This window comes from Henckelia pumila, chromosome 4 (assembly GCF_033568475.1).
Source record: "Henckelia pumila isolate YLH828 chromosome 4, ASM3356847v2, whole genome shotgun sequence".
NCBI lineage: Eukaryota > Viridiplantae > Streptophyta > Magnoliopsida > Lamiales > Gesneriaceae > Henckelia > Henckelia pumila.
Genome location: NC_133123.1, coordinates 115,132,373 through 115,142,844, shown reverse-complemented (window position 1 = coordinate 115,142,844; position 10,472 = coordinate 115,132,373).

The following is a 10,472-nucleotide window of genomic DNA, read 5'->3' as shown; positions in this document are numbered from 1 at the left end:
TTGAGTTACGATGATCAAGTTTGTGAGTGTGATAATTGGTTTGCTTTTTTTTTCATTAATTTTCGAATTTTTTTTAGCAGTTTATTTCATGTGAAAGATTGTAGCTTTGAGTAAGTTATTAGAAAATTAATATATCCATCTCTATAACTTCGCAAGGCTTTATTTGTTTGAGGTTTTTAGTTTTTAGTTTTTAATTTTGTCCAAGTTGGCGTTTGCTCAAATTTGTATCTAGTATTTGGTTTGTCTAGGATTTTAGTTTTGAAAGTATAGAACTTTTATTGTTTTATTTCTTTATAAGAATCATAATTTCCTCAGTGAGATATTAACTTATAGTTATATGCATTCCAATGGCTATTTGTGTATTGTAGTTAGTATTCATGTGTTTGGATATATGCCACAACCACCATCCACAAGTGTCTTGTTTATACTTACCTGGTTTTAAATTTAAGGTAGTCAGTATCTAATAATAAGATGACAGTGCCAAATTTTTATTGAATCATGCCAAATTTTTTTGAGAAAAAACGGGACTCGTGATTGTAGCATACCACTTTATACTAAATAACATGACTACAATGCTCAATTTAAGTACAATAAATGCCCACTTTTATATATTTCATACTCACGTACATTTACTTTCACGACAAGATTAAAAGATTGCAAAAAAAAAAATATTTTGTAGAAGAGATTAAATTTATATATTATGAAGAAGTGCAGAAAAATAAAAAATAAATAGTGTTTGAAAATAAAAGTGAAAATCTAAAAATCATAAGTGAGCAGTGTTCGATTAATAAGTTATTATAATATTAAATTTTACCATAATCAATTTTGGAAAATGAGAATCACCAAATGACAATCTTTTGAATTTCAATTAAATTAAGCAGATGATAACACGGAAGATTTTAAGTAACACACAAATCTGATTTTTTTAAGTCAAAATCCAATAGTAACTTTTTTTAGTGATTGAAAAATCCTTTAACTCTCGTGTGTGTGTGTGTGTGTGTTTTTTTTTTTATATATATATTTTGTTTATTAATTAAAGTGATGTCGGGTTGAAAACCCAATATACGAGATTAGTGCACAAGTTGGAGATCCATTAATACCACAAATTACATCCTACGTATCTTAATTGAAAAGAATAATATCTTATTTTGGCCAAGGGGAATATAGTCAAAATGGTTCTGTAAGTTTGGTCCATTTTGTGTTTTATTCCTGTAAGTATTTAATTTTGAGTTTTGGTATTATAAGTTAAGTTATAATTGGTTTTTAGTCCTTTTTTCATAGAGTATTGACGTGGCATCAGAAAATGCTGACGTGACAGCTAAAAACGCTTAAGTGGCATTGAGAACTATAATAATGATGCGTGTGTTGTGACATCAACAATTAAATGTTATGTTTTCAAAACTGGACTATACCGACCGGTTCAACCGGTTCGACCCGAAACCGATCACTAATTTGATCCGAAACACTCTCAAAAACCGTTTCAACGATTGAATCGACAGAACTAATCAAGAACCAGAAAATTGGTTTTTCGATTTTGTTTTTGAAATTTTAGTTTTTTTATTTAAAAACTTTAATTTAATATTTTATTATATATATACATGAATATTTTAAATTTTTTCTTCCTTAAAAATATTATTTATTAATATTAGAGTTTATAATTTTTTTTAATATTTTTATAGTTATTTAAATTTTCAAATTACGATAAATATATATATTTTTTCTATTTATATAAATTCTTTAGGTTTTTATAATTTAAAATATATTATTAATTATATTATGTTATATAAACGGTTTTTCGATTCGATCGTCTGGTTAAAAAAGTCCAACCAGTTGAAACGTTTTTTTAAAGTTAGATCGGTTTGATCATCGATCGGTCCGGTTATAAAAACATTGCTTAAATGAAAAAAAACTAAAAACCAAAATATAACTAAACTTAAAGGACCAAAACCCAAAATTGAATACTTATAGGACCAAATCACAAAACAAGCAGACTTGCAAGACTATTTTGGCTATTATCCATTTGCCCAAGCAACAACCCACTTTAGTTAGTCATATATCATCATACTGACAATCGATAATTAGAATGCTCAATTTCAACGACATTATCCATGCTTATATCCTATTTTTACTCATTTTTATGTATCTTCACGAAATGGCTAAAGAGTTCAAAAGCTCTCAAATTAATTCATTCGAGGAAGTGAAGACATATAAAGTAAGCTTGAAAGATATGTTAAGTGAATCAAGCTGCATGCAGCGAAAGGAACTTGATAGTATTAAGGTAAAACTAAGTCTGCTAGCCACTGAGAATGACAATATGAAAAGGATGTTCTAAGCCACTTTGAATGAGAATAAAAAGTTTCTTAAAACAATCAACACTTGGAACTAGTCATCTGTCTCCTTAAGTAAGATGAATGAGAATATATCAAAATCAAGCAGGTGACAATTCAGACTTAGGCTTTGGTTCACATGATTGCATCTCTACCGAGACAAGTACTCAGTCGGATCTGGACAATGGCAACATTAGTACAATAAAATTTGTCAGGTCCAACACAATATATGAACATAATAGACCAGAGATCGATGCATATCAGAAAGTTGTCTACGAGAATCATGAGGCTAAGCATAGAGGACTGGGATACGTGGATCCTTAGGACTACAAGAATGGAAAGAGTTGGATTAAGCCAAGACCACGTGAGAACAGAAAGGGTAACCAATCTAATCTAAACCGGTCTAGGAATGAGCCTTTTTCAATCCGAGATAGGGGTTCAAAATTTGAAACTAAGACAATAGTTTAACTTCAGGCCTGTTCAAAAATGATAGAGACTAAATAGCAAAGATCAAAGGCCTAAAACTCTTATAGGATAAATTGACAAGATGATCAACTGCCCCACCCCACCCCACCCCACCTGTTTTGTTGCTCAGAGTGATAAGCATTGGGTATGGCATAAACGGTTGAACCATTTGAATTTCAAATCTATTGCCAACTTGAGTAAACATGATTTGGTGACTAGATTGCCCAAAGGAAATTTTTATCAAAAATAAATTTTTTTATGCATGCCAGCTAGGCAAGCAGGTGAGGTCAAATTTCAAAAATAGAGGGTGTGTTTCCTCTTTCAAATGCTTGGATTTAGTGCATATAGATCTTTTTGGTCCTATATCAGTGAAGAGCACAGGGAGAATGAGATATACCTTAGTGATTGTAGATGATTTCTCCCGTTTTACATGGATGATTTTTGTACCTTCTAAAGATCAAACAACATCTCACCTGATTAAAATTTTAAAACATGTGAAAATAAGAAATCTTTTGTGATAGATAGGATAAGGAGTGATAGGGGTACTGAGTTTACAAACAAAACCTTGGATCCTATCTAGATGATCAGAGAATCAAACATGAGTTCTCTACTGCTAGGTCTTCTAAAAAAAATGGTGTTGCTAAAATGAGCAACCAAAATTTAAAGGAAGCAGCTAGAACAATGATTGTTGATTCTAATGTTTCTCAAAGGCTTTGTGTAGAAGTAGTCAATACATCTTGTTACACTCAAAACAGATATATATTAACAAGGGCAAAACAAAACTCCTTATGAGATCTGGAATGACACAAAACCAGACATTTCTTACTTCAAAATATTTGGTTGCAAGTGTTCTAGCCATGAAAATGGAAAATATCACTTCGTTGTATTCTATGCTAAAACTGATGAAGGAATTTTATTGGTTGGTTATTCATCGGTCATTCGAGCTTATAGAGTCTTTAACAATAAATCTCTGACCATTGAAGAGACCATTCATGTTATCTTTTATGAATCTACTGTATGTACAACACAAGAACAGGCATAACTGACCTAAGTCACACTTTGTAAAACACAAGAATAATCTATGAAAGTGGCAATGATATTGAGACCCAGAAACACACTGAGGAAATTACTGCAACCGGTCCTCTCCTTAATGAATAAAATCTTACCAGGAGAGATAAATTGAAATCGATCGAGGACAATGTTGCTCCAAGAGATGAAGATGTCATCACTCCTGCTGTAGAAGCTCAACCCAAACAAGAAATAGATCATCTTTACCTTGTCTCTAGTGGAATAAGAATCATCTGCCTGAGCTGGTCATAGGTGACCCTACTGCTTCTCTTATAAATAGGATACAAACACTTGATGAGTTTTTGCATTCAAATTTCATCTCGCAGCTAGAACCTAAGAAGATTGATGAAGAATTAAAATATGCTAGCTTGATAGAAGTCACACAAGAAGAACTCAACCAGTTTGAACGCAACAAAGTGTGGCATTTAGTTCGCCCGAAAAGACAAAACATTATAGGGACTAGATGGGTTTTCAGAAACAAACTGGACGAGAGTGGAACAGTGGTAAGAAACAAATCTCGTCTGGTGGCTCAAGGTTATTGCCAAGAAGAAGGCATTGAATTCGATGAATCATTTGCACTAGTCGCAAAACTTGAAGTCATTCAAATATTTCTTGCATATGCTACTTACAAAGACTTTAAAGTCTATCAAATGGATGTAAAATCAGCATTTCTCAATGGATTGATACAAGAGGAAGTATATGTTGAACAACCTCCAGGTTTTGTCAATCCAACTCATCCTAGTTATGTTTTCAAACTAGATAAAGCTTTATATGGCTTGTAACAAGATCCTCGTACATGACATGATACCATTTTGACATTTTTACTCGAACATGGTTTTGTAATAGGAACAGTCGATGACCGCTTAATTCGGTTATTCAGCAAGTGCACTAGGTCAAGTTATAGTAAGTGGACAGTGAGTCCAAGTATCGATTCCACAGATACTGTAGTCAATTCTCAAGAATTAATTATTTTGCTTAATCTAGAAAAAAATAATAAATAAGATTTAGATTGAATAAAATAAGAATTAAAAATAAGAACTGCTTAAGAAATAAGAATTAAAATAGCTGAAAATAAATTTAATTAAATTGAGACAACCAAGACACACAGATACCAAACAAATTATGCAAATAAGTGGCAAATCTAGGATCCAGATTTAGTCTTAAATCACAGCGAATTCTCCTAATTTATTTAACATTCTATTTTTAGAACAGTGAAACCTATTCAAATATTGACGGATAAATCTTTCGTCATTCAAATCAAATTGGAATGCATTGAGAATCGTGATAATTCAGTTTTCACCTAAAACCGCATACTGAAATCGAATACTATTTCTTGTCGGTTTAACCATGATATGAATTCTTAATGTATGAAAGGCAAACACGACTATATTAAAATCGTACCCTCAATCCAATAACAAAAGAAATCAAGAAATTGCCCGATCTTGAAAACAAGTAAAAAGTTTTGGATTAACCACCTCTAGCTTACAACGAAACTAGCAACAGTAATCACGAAAAAAACAATTGATCACAACGGGACCTTCAGAAAACCTGTTTCTGACAACCCACGAGGATAATCAATCGACAAACGCCACAAATTTGAAAACTTTGATAAGTTTGATTTTTGGGTAAGCAAAAGCTTAATAAAATTCTAGAGAGAATTTTGTATTGAATAATCAATAATCTGAAATTTTAATTGTTATTTTTAATAATGAATGTATATGTTGTATTTATAATACAACTACAAAATAATAAAAGATATCGCAAAATAATTCAAAATATAGCTAAAGATATCAAAGATATCTCCTAAAAGTTTCCTAGTAGGAATAAAACTCTCAAAAATAGAAAAGAATATCATAAATACTCATAAATCCAAAAACACACACTACACGCCGTACTGTGTGTAAGTGCGGTAGCGCTGGAGCGCTCCATACAGAGCTGGAGCTCCGATGGACTAGCGCTGGGGCGCTTCAAAATACGAAGGTTTGGCGCTGGAGCGCCTTATTTGAAGCGCTGGAGCGCTGTCTTGTCGTGAAAATCCTTCATTTTTTTGATCTTTTTGGCCTTCAATAGCATTATAACATCTTCCAAATTGATCTTCAAGTACTCCAACTTGATTGCCATGAATTCCAAATCCTTCAATTCTTGATTGTAAATCACGGAGCAAATCTTGGAACAATATGAATCTTCGAGCACCTCCTAAATTCATATCAGACTCCCCTTCTTCAAAAAGATTTGTCCTCAAATCTTGCCCCTTGTCTACAAAAACCAAGCAAAACTTAGAAACTTTAAAAATATTTCTCATAAGCAATAATATACCTTGCACACTCAAAACTATGTCAGGACACAAAAAATTTCTCATACTCAAACTAAACACCTTATAACCACTAGCATGCATAAACATGATCATAATTCCGTTAAGCATTACAAAACTCAAGTTCCTCCCCTTCTTAGACCTAGTTAACCCTAACACAAAATGCATAGTTAAATACAACCATTGTTTTCTAGGAATAAGAAACAACTCACATGCATTATCCCACTTACAACTCCACTCAACATATCTCTTCATGTGTAACCACAACAAATATTCATCCATTATACTCATTCTTTTGGACCTCTCAAAATTACACTTCATTTTGAACACACATGTCCTTTCATCAAATAAATCATGCAATGACGAACATATAAAGAAAAACTTATTTTCTTTAAACAAATACGTGCTCACATAAAATTTTTCATTCACAAGTATTTTTCAAACACATCCTCAAAATTATTAACCCATTCTTGCAATTCATTAACATTTTCAAACCATAAGCACCTTGTAACCAAAAGAGATAAGAACTCATACCTTGGTGATAGTGTAGTAACTACCACATTTTCATTACCTCGTTGGTACGTAATCAACGCTTCACCAACAACTCTAAATCCGTGAGAACTTACACCAAAATCAACAAGTTCTCTTGCACAAAATACATTTAAATTTCTAACATGCTCATGACCCAAAAACTTTATACCCAACATGATTAACACAATTCCATAATGTTCAACATGCACTTTAAAAATTTTGCTATATACTAAGATAAAATCAAAGTATATCACAATAAAGTTACCCATAGATGCATGAAAAACACAACCCATAAATCCCATGAAAGTATTACGCACATTAGTTAGTCCAAAAGTCAACAATAACCAATCAGGCAAATATGACTTACCACCTATACTATTCTTGCAACACTCGCACATATCAACATAAACCAAATAACCAACTCTTGTAGTATGCACAAACTCAAGAGACTTAACATCAAGATTTGAACTTAAAGCATAATTTATAGCTAACACTTTCTCAAATCCTTCAACAAAGTAATTAAATCCATGCAACATTGAATTAAATTCATACCTTTGAAAGTTTGTATTGAAATTGTACCTTCGATTTGCATCTACATCATACCTCTCAAAGAGAACAACTTTCAAACATTCAACCTCACCTTCACATGGATCCAACATGTTAAAACTTTTAATATTGTATCTCATTTGTTTTCTCATCAATGCATCACCAAAATCCTGCAAAGAAGAACAAACAATGCTCGGGATTGAACCGGCTAAATCATGACAATGAGATAAAACCTCTTTGTACAAAAGTACTTTAGGGATTTTATGCATTTGAACAAAATTTTCAACCTCACTATTTTGGACCATAATATTTTCTTTTTTTATTGATCTCTTTCCTCTCTTTTCTTTCCTCTCTTTTCTTTCCTCTCTTTTTTTTTTCTCAAAGGTCATCTCACTCTTTTGAACTCTTTTTTCGACCTTAAAGATTTCTTTTTCTTTTTCTATGGCTATCTCACTTTTTTTTTTTCAGCCATATCACTCAAAATTTCAAATCCCAATTGATCCTCAAGAAATTCCTTTGGATTCAATTGAATTGCAAGATTACAAGACTCATCCAACAAATTACTAGTTCCACTATGAAAATCCATAAGACTCTCATCTACAACAAAAATATTAGATGAATCTTCAACAAATACAAAATCATCTACCACTTCACATTCTCCAACACTTAAATCACTATCATTCACAATCATTATTTTTTTGTTAGGACACTGACTAGCAATATGACCAAGACCTTGACATCTAAAGCATTTAATATCCCTAGAACGATTATTGGGAGTTTCAAATTTACCTTGCACTCCTTGCTTTGGTGTTTCTTTCTTGGTGTCAACTTTTGGTTTGGACACCGGCTTGACATCCTCTCGTTTGCCAACGTTTGGACGCCAAGGTGTAGTAGTTCCTCCACCCGAGGACACTCGACCAATGCCTCTCCTTTTAAGCTGTAGCTCCACTTTCATAGCTAATTGTACCATCTCTTCAAGATCCACACAATGTCGTAGCTCCACTTGGTCGTGAATATCTCTATTCAAACCACACAGAAATCGAGCCACTGTTGCCTCACTATCCTCCTCAATGTTAGCCCGGATCATAGTAATCTCCAACTCCTTGTAGTAGTCTTCTACACTTCTCGAGCCTTGCTTCAAATTCTGCAATCGTTTAAACATATCACGATAATAGTAATTAGGAACAAACCTTTTCTTCATTATTTGTTTCATCTCCTCCCATGTTTCAATAGGCCTCTCACGATTTCTCCTCCTAGATGTAGTCAGTTGATCCCACCAAATTAGAGCATAATCCACAAACTCAACAACCGCTAACTTTATTTTTTTCGAATCGTTGTAGTTGTGGCAGTCAAACACCGACTCCACTCTCATCTCCCACTCCAAATAAGCCTCTGGATCTGATTTCCCATTAAACGATGGAATTTTCATCTTAATGCCATTAATATTCCCATCTTCTCTACCCCCTTCAGTATACCTCCCTCGCATTGCTTCTCTTCTATTTCTTCCATCCTCTTGACCTCGCCTATTCCTACCCGAATTCTCACCAAAACTCTCATCATCCTCACTAACTTCAAGTTTACTTATCCTTTCATGCATTGTTTCCAACTCCGCTCTCATTGCTTCCCTTATCATTGTACTCAAATCTTCCTTTGAAAAATTTTGACTATTTGAACTCATCGTACCTGCAAGAAAAAAGTTAGTAATAAAATTCCTCACACAAGTTCTCACAAGTCCCTCCAAACGAATTCACTCAATCACTCTTTTTTTTTTTTGTCACTCAAAATTTATGTAGGCTTTTGCTTGGTAAAAGTGAATCAAACTCTCAAGCTCACAACTTGTAGACACTTGAAAATTGACTCTCGAAGACTGACAAAAACAAGATGAATAAATTTATGAACACTCGAATTTTGACTTGAACCCAAGGATGAACAATTGACAACAAGTTATCTTGCTTCTTCAATATTTCTTTTTTTTTTTTTTGAAGCTTTCGATCCTTTCTATTTTTTTTTTATCGATTTTTTTTATAACTTGTAGCACAAGACACGAGACTTGGATAACAAGTTTGAAAGAAACGACACAAAAATTCAACGAAGGAAATATTCCAACGAAGAACGATGAAGAACTGGTAAGAAGAACGCGAAGAACAGAGATAGATGAAGATAGATACTTACTTGATTCAAAACCTTTGCTTTGATACCAAATGATATGAATTATTAATGTATGGAAGGCAAACACGACTATATTAAAATCGTACCCTCAATCCAATAACAAAAGAAATCAAGAAATTGCCCGATCTTGAAAACAAGTAAAAAGTTTTGGATTAACCACCTCTAGCTTACAATGAAACTAGCAACAGTAATCACGAAGAAAACAATTGATCACAACGGGACCTTCAGAAAACCTGTTTCTGACAACCCACGAGGATAATCAATCGACAAACGCCACAAAGTTGAAAACTTTGATAAGTTTGATTTTTGGGTAAGCAAAAGCTTAATAAAATTCTAGAGAGAATTTTGTATTGAATAATCAATAATCTGAAATCTTAATTGTTATTTTTAATAATGAATGTATATGTTGTATTTATAATACAACTACAAAATAATAAAAGATATCGCAAAATAATTCAAAATATAGCTAAAGATATCAAAGATATCTCCTAAAAGTTTCCTAGTAGGAATAAAACTCTCAAAAATAGAAAAGAATATCATAAATACTCATAAATCCGAAAACACACACTACACGCCATACTGTGTGTAAGTGCGGTAGCGCTGGAGCGCTAGGACGTCAGCGCTGGAGCGCTCCATACAGAGCTGGAGCTCCGATGGACTAGCGCTGGGGCGCTTCAAAATACGAAGGTTTGGCGCTGGAGCGCCTTATTTGAAGCGCTGGAGCGCTGTCTTGTCGTGAAAATCCTTCATTTTCTTGATCTTTTTGGCCTTCAATAGCATTATAACATCTTTCAAATTGATCTTCAAGTACTCCAACTTGATTGCCATGAATTCCAAATCCTTCAATTCTTGTTTGTAAATCACGGAGCAAATCTTGGAACAATATGAATCTTCGAGCACCTCCTAAATTCATATCAAACCATATGTCAATTATTGGAGTGATCGAAATAAATTCCTATCCTTTCGACTCGGAATCAATTAACATGCAAGCAAATAATTGATCAAGTTATTCACAAGAACAAAATATAAATCCAACAATCCATAATTTGAAGAAA